The 12442-nt window shown below is 43.9% G+C and overlaps 1 long non-coding RNA gene across 1 annotated transcript; it reads left to right on the top strand.

The window, feature by feature from the left end:
* Positions 1-5805: 5805 nt before the first annotated feature.
* On the top strand, positions 5806-7958 carry LOC144711470 (uncharacterized). Its single transcript, XR_013583559.1, has 3 exons — positions 5806-6541; positions 6721-7050; positions 7135-7958. It is a non-coding gene; the product is annotated as an uncharacterized LOC144711470 (long non-coding RNA).
* Positions 7959-12442: the final 4484 nt, after the last annotated feature.

The raw sequence follows: 12442 nt of genomic DNA, 5'->3' as shown, positions 1-12442 counted from the left end.
TCATTTTGTGGATGTAAAGCTCTCAAACAAGTTGCAAATCTATCATCAAACAAGAGCTGAATTACGTTTCTAGACTGGGATTTCTGTCCTCTAAAATGAAGAATGCACAGCAACATGATTCAGCTCTTCTTGCATCAAACAAGAGATGAACCATCTTGATCTGCTTATTTTATTTACACTATAAAAAACCACAAATGTTGCACCAGTGCAGAACTAATGAACTATTAAATAAGGCGAACCTGATGTCTCATTCATGACGTCCTGTTATTAGCATAACAATTTTATTTACTAATGACACACATATATGAGGCCCTAGACTGTACACACTGACACTTCAAATCCAACATGCAGAACGGCAATGCCTGCATATCTCATTCATCACTAGAGAATCATTCGTTTGGTGCAGTGGATATTAGGAGACAGAGAGTATATATTAAATGTTAAAAGTCAATGATTTAGATTGAAAATGTTTCTAAAAACAAGAAAAGAACAAAAAGGAATGAAATTGTACAAATTATTTCCAATCAAACATCCAAAAATCCATATAATGGACCAGACGAAATTACATTATATATGAAAAACGGGATCCATATAATGTATCTAATGAACTAATCAATAAGGAAATCCTGTTACACTTCAAATTGAGGACACTTTGCTGTACATACTAACACTTCAAATTGAACATGTAAAACACAATGCCAGCACATCTAATTTATTACTAGAGAATTATTCATTCGGTGCAGAAGGTGAGAGGATAATGAGTGAATGTATCAAAATTTTGAAAATAAATATAATGCTCCAGGAATATTTTTGTGGTAATAGAATGCACACATGAATAAGATACGATGTAAGTAAACAGGTGGTGGTATGTTGACAAATATTAGTGTTGTTATGCAAACCACCAGGCCGTGAGGCTTTCCCTGGGGATGTTTTTAATTTACATTCCTGTCTCTTAGAAAGGTCCGCCAAATGATTGGTCCAGACAGGTGCAGGTAGCTTGACTGCTTTACCCACCATTGGAACACAAGCTGGATAATTTTTTTCAAATGCAATAAATACAGATAAAAAAAATAGGTTTATAGATAAAAATAATACAAAAAAGAATTAAAAACATAAATATAACTTATTTAGATGTTCCGAAAAGCAATAATAAAAATTAAACAAAATATGTAAGAACTAAATATTTCCAATCAAAATATCCAAAAGACAGAAGATGGCCAAATAAATAGACAAAAGAATTACAGTATGTGTGTGACAAATCTATTCAATAAGGCAACTGATATATCAGCTGACATCCTGTTATTATCACATCAACTTACATATACATCAAATCTAACATGTAGAACTCCCATGGCAGCATATATCAGTTGTTGTTAAAGAATCATTCATCTAGTGCAGTGGTTGATAGGAAAAATAAAAAAATATATAAAATGTTAAAATAGATATAATATATTTAAATGTTTCTAAAAGTAAGAAATAAACATTGAAAAAAATTGGTACGAAACTAAAAAACTGTTTTTAATAAAATATCCAAGACTCCAAATTGTAGACCTAACCAAATTATGTTATTTTGATAAAAACAAATCAAATCAATATGGTATAACTAATGAAAAATTAAATATCTCAATTAATGTTACAGGTGGTGTCATATTTATGACATCTTGTTAACTAGCAAGAAAACAGAATTCGATGGGGGACCATCAAGCCTTACAAGTGTATCGTCTTTGTTTTTTTAGCATGCGCGTGTATCCGTTTTCCTTTTTCCTAATTGGGCCCTCCCTTTAAACTTTTGGGCCTTCTTTCCTTTTTCTAAGGAAGAAGGCCCATATTTCCCCTATAAGATGGGAGGGATATCCTCGGTAAGAATAGGAGCCAAGTGAAGAAACAAAAGTCATGATGTAGTTGTTTAGTTTTTTAGGTATATTTTAGGTAGTTATATTATTAGTCTTAGAGTTTGAGTTATTTATAAAATTGCCACTATGACAAAGAGAGGAGCTAGAGTTTCATTGTACTGTTGCCAGAGCACCGCCGTCGTCGTTGTCGGCGCCGTCGTCTTTGCCGCCGTCTTTGTCGGCACTGTCATCTTCGCTGCCATCACCGGCGTCGTCGCCAGACCAGCCTCGCTGGCTAAGGCCCCAGCCGCAAGCAGCGGGTGCCGCCATCAGCAACAGGCGCCTATCGTAGTGGCCGCAATCGCTCGCAGCGGCCACGGCCGCTGCCTCCGCTGCCCTTCAGCTTCCCTTGACTGCCTCAAGGGCGGCCTCGCCCTCCCTTGACCTACATGTGCCATCATCGTCCGTGGCACTGTGCTCGCCTCCGAGTCCATCGCTGCAGCAAGCTGCGCCACCGCTGTCCTCGCCACCACGCTCGTCTTTGAGCCCGCTGCCATTTTACATGCGCCACATGCTTGCCTGGTGTTCTCTAGTGTAGTTTTGAGGAGAGAAATTGCCAGACGACCCGCTGCCACCACTTCACTACCACAAAGTACATGCTACCGCATATGAACCGCTGCCGCGTCACCTCCCTTGCCTACCTTCATCTGCCAGTAGTTAGCTGACAACCCTAGAAGCGACGCTAGACATCGTCCTCACCAATGTCTGATAGTAGCTAGATGCAGCCACCCGATGGCACTGCGCCTTTACGCCGTCTTATGCCTGCCGATACAGTCTCCTAGAGAAGTTTCAAGGGAGACGATTGCCGAATGACATGTCACCACTACTTCACCGCTGCAAAGTACATGTCGTCGCAGGATATACGGCCATTGCTCTGCACCGTCGATGCCAGTCTTTGTCGCCTATAACGAGCTGTAGCTGAGGCTCATCCCATCATCGTTACCAACGCAGCCGCCTTGTGGTGCTGCTCTACTGATCAGCCCACCTCTCCTTGTGGTGTAACAAGAGCTGTCCGATCCCAGCGCGTCGTGTTACATTAGAATTTCATAATGATATATATATATATTTATTTATTTATTTCTTTTTTTAACACGCCATGACATGTCGTTCTCTCATTGGCTGGCGCATTTTGAATTCTCTTTTTTGTAGAAAAGTCCTTTAAAAAGCCTGGAATTGCTGATGGACGCCGCCCAAAAGTAATTGTGTATATGCCCCTCGCGCACTCTTTCTCCTCTGGTTTCTCCTAAAAACATTAAAACAAATATTAAATAATTGCAATAAAACCCTAGAACAGTTTAAATAATAACTTTACGCCTGCAACCACGACCGAGAGCCATTTTTGAGGGCATCATTGCAATTAAAATTTACAAAAAGCCCTTCAAAGTTTGAAAATAATCTTAATACTGATTTTTTCCATGTAAATATATACTTTTTTCTTCATAAAAATGCATTTCTTCCTCGAATAAATCTCAGAAAAACCCAATAACATCCTAAAAAATCCTAGAAAATTATAGAAAATTCCTTGATTCATCCCCATACTAATAAATCTTGAAATTAAATATTAAACCTGCCATTTTCATTTCAAAATAATTATTTCAAGCTCACATAAATGCCTTAAAATTCATTAAATTAACCAAAAATGAGGCACAAATCAGAAAACACTTGAAAAAGGTATTTTCATGTAAATATAAGATAAAAAACTCTTTTAATCTTGTTAAATGCATTGAATTGTGCTAAATTACTTGAAATAAAAACCAAAATTAGGGCTTTATCAAATATACTTTAAATCATGAGTAAATTTAGCCTTAAACACTCAAAGGTAGTAACTATGAACTTAAAAGTTATCAAACAAATAAAGTGGAATATATTTCAGAAAATATTTAAATTATTTATATTCATGTCATAAATATAAAAGACCTAAATACATGATTTGACTTATTTACCGTAGTCAAAGTAGCCTTTTAATACAACTAAGGCTGCAATCTTATCTTCACTTATAATCAGTCACCTAGTTGATTAGGACCTACTGTGCTTTGATGACACCACTTATTGTGGCATGCATTGCTGTGAACATTCATTAATTCACACATTAAGGAATTGCGCTAAAAATAATTCCCTTAGAGCTTAATCTTCTATATGTACTTATGAATAAGGCAATTAATATTACAGGTGATATCTTATTTAACACATTCTGTTAGTAACGTGAAAACTTAATTTTTTATGAATCATGAATATAGTTATTTGTTTTACACAGACTTTAAATCCAACATGTAGAAATGGAATATCAGAATTCTTAAGATTCATTTCTCAGGAATCATTTATTTGGTGCAGTGGATGATCGGAGAATGAGAAAATATTTTAAATGTATAAAATGAATATAATATTATTCGATGTTTCTAAAATGAAGAATTAAACATAAAAATGGGTACAAAATTGAAAACAATATATGAAATCGAAATATCCAAAAATCCAAATCGTAGAGGTAACCAAATTACATTATATGTAAAAACAAATAAAATTAATATAATATAACTTATGAACTAAATGATAACGTAATTATTATTACATGCGATGTCACATTTATAACATCCTTTTACTAGCATGCAAACTGTATATATGTTGTCTGACATTCCGCAGACTTACTGTCACTGATGGGAGACCATCCAGCATTGAAGACCTGATCTCACCAGTTTGCCGAGTGAGGGCTCACGTGCTATACCCAGCCTTCAGAATACCCAGCCTAGTCAATGGGCCCCCTGCCAGCATAATGTCATCCTGTTGCTAGCACGCAAGTTTAGTATATTTATGAATTACACATCAGTAAATTAGCTGAATTTAGTTACCATTTCTTCAAATCAAACCTGTAGACCCATTATGCCAACATATCTCCTCATTACTTGAAAATCATTCATTCGATGGAGTAGGTGATATGAGAACTCGCGAATGTATAAAAACATTAACAATAAAGATAAATTCTTTATTGTTAAGTGTAAGGTGTATGGTGTATTTTTAAGGAAATATGAAATAAGGAAATAAAAATCAAATAAATGGGTACACAATGAAACAAAATATTTAACATCACAGTATCCAAAAATCCAAATAATATACCTAACTAACTAAATTACATACTATATACAAAAAGAAAAATCAATGTCATAGAACTAATGAATTCATAAATAAGGAAATTAATATTACATGTGATGTCTTATCTATGACATCCTGTGACTATCATGCAACCTTAATTGGTTTAAGAATCATACAGACACCGTTTTGACTCTTCGCCAGCCTCTACGTGGGGCCATAGCCGATGTGAAGAACCAACATGATGCAACACGACCTGCCGGGCTCGAGCGGCTTGTGATTACACCACAAAGTGTGGAGGGCAGTGCGGCGAAATGGCAGCACAGAGCGGACGCTTCGAAAGTCGTGGCGGAGTGGACCTGGCTTCAATCTGCTATCGGGCGACAAAGATAGGCGTCGGTGGTGCGGAGCGGCGGCTGTATATCCTACTGGGGCATGTACTTCGCAGCGGTAAACTAACGGCGGCATGTCATCTGGCAATCGGTGGTCTCTCCTCGAAGAGATTAAAGTGGGGGGGGCGGTGGCAACACGGCGGTGACGCACTCCGGCGTTAGTGATGCGAATTCCGGTCGACGGCAGGCGAGGCGCCGTCGGCTTCTTCTTCTCCCTCAAGGGGTCCATCCCCTCTCTTGGGGGTTGTCTCCTCTTCCAAACAAACTGCAAAACAACAATAATCTCCTTCATCTCCTCTAGGGCATCTCTTCTCCTTTTATAGGGGGAGAGAGAAAACCCTAGGGGTTGGCCCGTAATTAGGGAACAAACCCCTAATCGAGCCGTAAAACCACGATTCGAAACGCGATGGAAGGGCCAAAACATGGAGGCCCTTCCCAAATGAAAGCAACGAAGAAAATCCATGAAAACGCAAAGAAAATGGTTCGGGGAAGCTTCCTCCTCAAGCTGTGTACTTGAACTCCGGATCCTTCGCGTTGGCTCGGGCTTCGTGGCATGTTTGGTCACGTGTCGCAATGGGTTGATCTTGTGCTTCGTCTTGCGGATGGTCCCCCATCACGGCGGACACTATTAGCTCGTTGGGGAACCCATCGCTGCAGGTCGTTCGAGGAGATGGGTGGAGAAGAGGATCTCTGTGGCGATTCCATGATCCACCAGCAGGCAAACACTGGGTGAGGCCGGTCACGAGCTGGGGAAATGTCTTGGAGTGGGCGAAGCCTGATCAGGATCGGCCACAACCCGGGGCAATCCTCAGAGTTGCGAGCGGCCTTCCCCCAGGTGCAGGAGGCTGTCAGTGATTCTCGCTGCATGAAGATTTCCACGGCCATGAGATAGCCGTTCACCTGCTGATTTTCACAGCCGTGAATTTTCTTTGACATTGCGTGAGAATTTTCTACGACCAAGAAGCTGCCGTCGTTAGAAGATTTCCACAGACGCCACCAATAGGACCATTGGCGAGGGTCCGACGACGGATCCCGAAGACTCGTAGTTGTGCTTCGAGTCTACAACCAGTTTACGGGAATTCTCTGGCGGCTGTATCTGGATCGGTCGATTGTGGAGAAAAAAAAGGACGACGGTCGTTGGAAGTAAACGACAACAAATTCACTGGCTCCGGGAGGGTAAGGGAAACTGGGGCAGGGCGCTGCCGTCTACCTTCTTGGGTTCTAGATTCAATGAGCCCTTTCCTACCGATTCTTCATTCTCCTTCTCCTTTTCTTTTCTCCTTAAACCAGAACGATAAAACAAACTTGTCTTGTCAATTCTTGGTCTGCGTTCTTAGGGCGCCCTCTTGATGTAGGACAACATCGGGGACGATGTTCAGCCGTCACCGCGGTGTCGTATTCGGTGTCAAAAGCATCATTGCACGACGTCTACTCAGGGATAGCCGTCTAGCACGGGTCTCCTACGGGAAGATCTACGATGTAATGCACAGGGTAGGGGTTTCATACGTGCAATCGCCGACAAGCAAATGGTGTCAACTCCGGGTATCGACGGGGTCGCCCAGAAACGGGGGAATAGACCTCCTGACCCTCGTCCGGACGGATGAGGTTGCTACGGCGCCGAACGGAATGACACCTGTCGGATGGTGCTCGCACGTGACGGGCGAACCCGACTCGCACCAAACCAGGTAAGATGCTCAAATGCACGTAATTTTCACTCAACCTGTCACACTCACCTACGTCTAACCTGAGCGCGGTGGAGGCAACCAAAGGCGCACTGTAGGAAATACAAGATGGGCGGAACAAAGTACCTCATTGTCGTCCCGACTGTGTCGTCTTTGTCTCGTGCCGGAGTCCGACGGGTGCGTCGGCGGTGTCGAGGCGGATGGCGGTAGCAGGCGACCCGAATGCGTGTAGATGCCTTGAAGCGACGCGACAGGCGCGTAATGGCACAGCGCGGAGGGCACGACGTATGGGTGCCAGCTAGCGACACAAAGGCTTGGTCGCGGTGCGGGTGTCGCGGAGCGACGCTTAGGCGTGTGCGGTGGTGCAACGCGGGGGCACGGACACGGGTGGTGCCGAGCAGAACGAGCGATATGGGCGCTGCAAGGAGCAGGGCTCGGCTCAAGCGGATTTCTGGGTGCAACCTTGTGGATCGTGCAGAGTCAACGGGGGGTCGTGGGGTCGGAGATCGGTCGAGGAGGCGTAACCGGCGGCTGTTGCAACGGCCGGGTGCAGCAGCGCGCGCTGGGCAACACTGGCGAGCGGCGTCAACCGTGGGAGGTGCCGGTAGAGCACACAGACTCTCCACGGAACGGGACACAGGCGAAGTCAGCGTGACAGCGGCGGGGGATACAGCTGCTGCTCAAGGGGCGAGGTCGACTGACATAGGACCACTACGGGTTGTACGATTATGCGATAGATGACGAAGGACTGGACGACGAGATATATGGGCTGACTACGAGAAGGTGGACGACTAAGGACGAATCCGGATATTTGAGGGATAAAATAGCCACAGAAATCACACGGTCGGATTTGGACTTTAAAACCGATGAAAATCTGGTGGTGCAACTCCGACCCTTATCGAGGTCGGGAGTACTGTCTTCCCCCACTGTGACGATGCCAAGCACCAAAATCAATATGACGAATTCGCGTCGCCTTTGGCGTCGTGTCATAACTGCCTAATGTTTCTTGAAATTCAAGAAGAGTTAAACAAAACTCAATTCTTGAAATTATGACTGCCTAATGTTTCTTGAAAACAATGGCCTATATATAGGCCTTGGAAGAAAGAGAAATGGACGAGAAAGTAAAGACGTGTACCGTGTCACACCAAAGGGCAGTTGTGGATCTGCCTTTGGCGTCGTGTCATGACGCGTATAGGGACGTGCACGGGTGGAGACGTGCTAGTCGACGGCTGCGGCGTGTTGACTTTGGTGTTGACTCTGGTTGACCGTGGCGGGTTGACTTCGGTTGACTTCGCCGTCGGGTTCATAGCAGGTGTGTTCACTCTGGTTGACCGTGATGGGTTGACTTCGGTTGACTTCGCCGTCGGGTCCATAGTAGGCGTGTTGACTCTGGTTGACCGTGGTCACGCTTTCGACGGTGATGTGTAGGCGTCCTCGCCATCAATTCCCCTGGGGTGCGGAGAACTCGACTCCGTCGAGTAGGCATCTGAAAGCTCCAGCGGGATCACCAAGTCGGGGCGCAGGCGAGCCAGGTCTTCCTCCGTAATCCACATGTCGTCCGTCGATGCTTTGCCTTGCTAACGAAGAAGAAACTTCTGCACCGTTCCACCTTTGGTGAAGGTGATTAGTTCGTCCAGTATCTCCTCGATGATTTCATGCCAGTCAAAGGGTAGTGATGGAGGAGTGGACAAGTCAAACTCACTCACCAGAAAGTCCGAGGGTAGAACGGGGCCATTAGATGAAGGAGGTGGGGTTTTAAACGCGACTAAATCCGAGATATTGAAAGTGGTGCTTATTCCCCACGAAGGGGGTATGTCGACGGCATAGGCATTTTCCCCAACTCATTTGAGGATCGGAAACGGCCCGGTACTATGAGCATGAAGCTTAGTAACCCCTTTGGAGGAAAATCTTTCTGGCCTTATCCGCACCATCACCATTTCACCTTCTTTAAATTCACGAAAACGACAGTGCAAATCTGCGGACTGTTTATATGAGACATTACTATTTATAATACGTGTATGGATTTCCTCATGCAGACTTCTAATATGATGAGCAAATTCATGACCTTCATCTGAGACTCTAGCATGTGGTAACATAGGTATGAGGTCGGTAGGGGTACGAGGAAGATGACCATGCACAATTTCAAATGTACTCATATCGGTCGTACGGTTGACTGACGCGTTGTAAGCAAATTCGGCATGCGGAATGACAGAATCCCAAGACTTGAGGTTGTCTCCCACCAGCGATCGTAATAGGTTGTCGAGGCTCCTATTAACGACCTCTGTTTGTCCATCAGTTTAGGGGTGAAAAGCTGTTGAAAATTTGAGTTTTGTTCCCAAAAGATGCCAAAGAGTCTTCCAAAAGTAGCTAGTGAATCGGACATCTCTGTCCGACACTATGCTTTTTGGAAGTCCATGGAGACGTACTACTTCATTGAAAAATAATTGAGCGACATGAGAAGCATCAGAAGTTTTAAAGCGGGAATGAAGTGAGCCATCTTCGAGAAATGATCAACAACCACCATGATGGAATCATGGTGTTTGTTTGTCCTCGGAAGCCCTATCACGAAGTCGATGCTCATATCCTCCCAAGGCTTCTGAGGGACCGGTAGTGGGGTGTAGAGGCCAGTGTTCTGTTTGACCTGCTTAGCGAGAGCACATGCACGACATTGGGAAACTATATTTGCTACGTCTCGCTTTAGGGAGGGCCAAAAGAACCGATGCTCAACATAGCTATGGTTTTATCCCTACCGAAATGACCACTAAGGCCTCCAGCATGCGTCTCCCATACAAGGAAATCCCTAAGAGAGGACTGGGGAATGCATAGGCGACGTTCATAAAATAAGAATCCATTTTCTAAAATGTAATCTTTGTATTCAGGATTCGGGTAATTGCCTAAAGTCTGTAGAATGGGAGCGAAATCTGGGCAATCAGGATATAGGTCCTTCAGTTGTTCAAATCCAATAACCTCAACCTTCATAACATTTAGTAAGTGGACTCGTCTACTCAAGGCGACCCTATTTTCGACACCTCTCTTGTGTTTAAGCAAGAAGGTATAGGACTGGATGAACTCAACCCATTTAACATGTCTAGCATTCAATTTCTGTTGAGAATGGACACACTTCAAAGCTTCATGATCGGAGTAGAGGACAAATTCCCTAGAGAGCAAGTATTGACGCCAATGACGTAAGGATTGGACAATTGTGTAGAACTCTTTGTCATAGGTGGAATATTTAAGTTTAGCGTCATTCAACTTCTCACTAAAGAAAGCTATGGGGTGATTCTCTTAACTCAGGACTCCACCAATTCCTAATCCCGACGCATCACATGCAACCTCGAATACTTTATCGAAATGGGGTAAATGGAGAATAGGGGCGTGAGTCATTCCAAGTTTGATCTCATCAAAGAAATTTTGCGCAGCTGTTGTCCATTCAAAATGATTTCCTTTAAGACATTCAGTCAGGGGCGCCATGACGATACTAAATTTGGATATGAATCACCTATAGAAAGTCGCTAATCCGTGAAAGCTACGAACATCGTGGACATTTCTGGGCGTAGGCCATTGTATAATAGCGTCTATTTTGGCCGTATCGATAGAAACTCCTCGTGCTGATAAAATGAAACCTAGGAAGGAGACATGATCGACAAGAAATGAATACTTTTTGGGGTGTGCATATAACTGTTCATTTTTTAGGACCTCACACACTAGACGTAAGTGATGGATATGGTCGGGTCGGGATTTACTGTAGATAAGAATATCGTCAAAATAAACTACGACATAGTTTCCTATGAATGGCCTAAGAATATGATTCATCAGTCGCTGGAATGTGCTAGGTGCGTTTGATAAACCAAAAGGCATGACCTTCTACTCATATAGTCCATCCTTGATTTTAAAGGCAATTTTCCACTCATCTCCAGGGCGGATACAAACCTGGTGATAACCGCTTTTAAGATCAATTTTGGAGAAAATTTGGGAACCTGCCATCATATCAAACATGTCGTCGATGCGAGGAATAGGAAATCTATACTTGGCGGTAATCTTATTGATGGCTCTACTATCAATGCACATGCGCCAGCTCCCGTCCTTTTTGGGAGCTAGTAGTGCTGGGACGGCGCATGGACTGAGGCTCTCCTGAATGAATCCCTTGTCCAAGAGTTCCTTGTACTGCGTGGGGTCCATATGATAGTGGGGAAGATTTGGAAAGGAGGATTCGGGAACGAAATCAATGGCGTGCTGGATTTGTCGCATAGGAGGTAGCTCATTGGGTAAGTCCTTGGGGAAGACACTATTAAATTCGGCTAGTAATTTGGAAACCTCCGGTGGGAGTGACGTGGAATCCTCTGAGTGATGATCAGGAATCATAGCTAAGCAAATAGACATCTCGCAATCTATCTCCTTCCGAAATTGGCGACCGTTAAGAATGCAAAGACCTAAGGAAGGAGATTTTGGCGAAGGTTTTTGTGGACTTTGGGTATAAGGATGCCACGTAATTTTCGTTCCCTGATGTATGAATGAACAAGTATTGCTCCTACCGAAAAGATGTACATTGTTATCATACAGCCAAGGACGGCCGAGGATAACGCTGCCCACCTTCATGGGTAACACATCACACAATACGTCTTCTTCATAAGATTGGACTTTCAAAGGAAGACGACATTGGTTCTTTACGGGAATTGAGGTAGCATCAATCCAGGAGACATAATATGGGTTAGGATGGTCGATTAGAGGTAAACCCAAATGTGACGTCATGACATCAGATACGGCGTTAATACAACTGCCGCTGTCTACAATCGTTTTACACATCTTGTCACGAATCTTGAAATATGTAAAGAATATGGACGTCCTCAAAGCAGAATTATCGGTCGAAGGCTGAGTAAGGGTACATCGGACAACTCCTCTAATAGATGTAGATGGATCCCGACGAGGAGGGGTTGGTGGGCAGTCGGTGATACCGATGAAGCCCACTAAATCTTCCTCGTGCATGAATTCGTCTTCGACGTAGCTATCTATCCTATTGATGGGTTGATCATCTACGATTGGGGTGTTATCGGAGGGCTCCTGACCTATATGTAGGGTTCGAGATGGACATTGGGAGGCTCGATGACCACGACCCAGGCATTTAAAACAGGTCAAGCCGAAGGGACCGATATGTGTGGGATTGGATTGAGGAGGAGCTCTAGCCGTGGAGTCAAGGGAAGACGAGGTAGGGGCATTTGGCGTAGTAGAGGATGGTGTCGGAACGGGTGGACGATGTTCGGTGGGAGTATGAGTGGCGGTAGGAACTGGTGGCGGTGGTGCCGGGAGGGCTAAGGGAGGATTACGCTGGGTCGCACAGTTGGAATAAGGATTAGATAAGTGCGATCGATCGGTGAGAGCAGGGCGATTGTACACGGGG

Source organism: Wolffia australiana, chromosome 13 (genome assembly GCF_029677425.1).
Source record: "Wolffia australiana isolate 7733 chromosome 13, ASM2967742v1".
Lineage (NCBI taxonomy): Eukaryota > Viridiplantae > Streptophyta > Magnoliopsida > Alismatales > Araceae > Wolffia > Wolffia australiana.
Note: the sequence above shows the minus strand (reverse complement) of the source record. Positions and strands in the feature narration are given on the sequence as shown.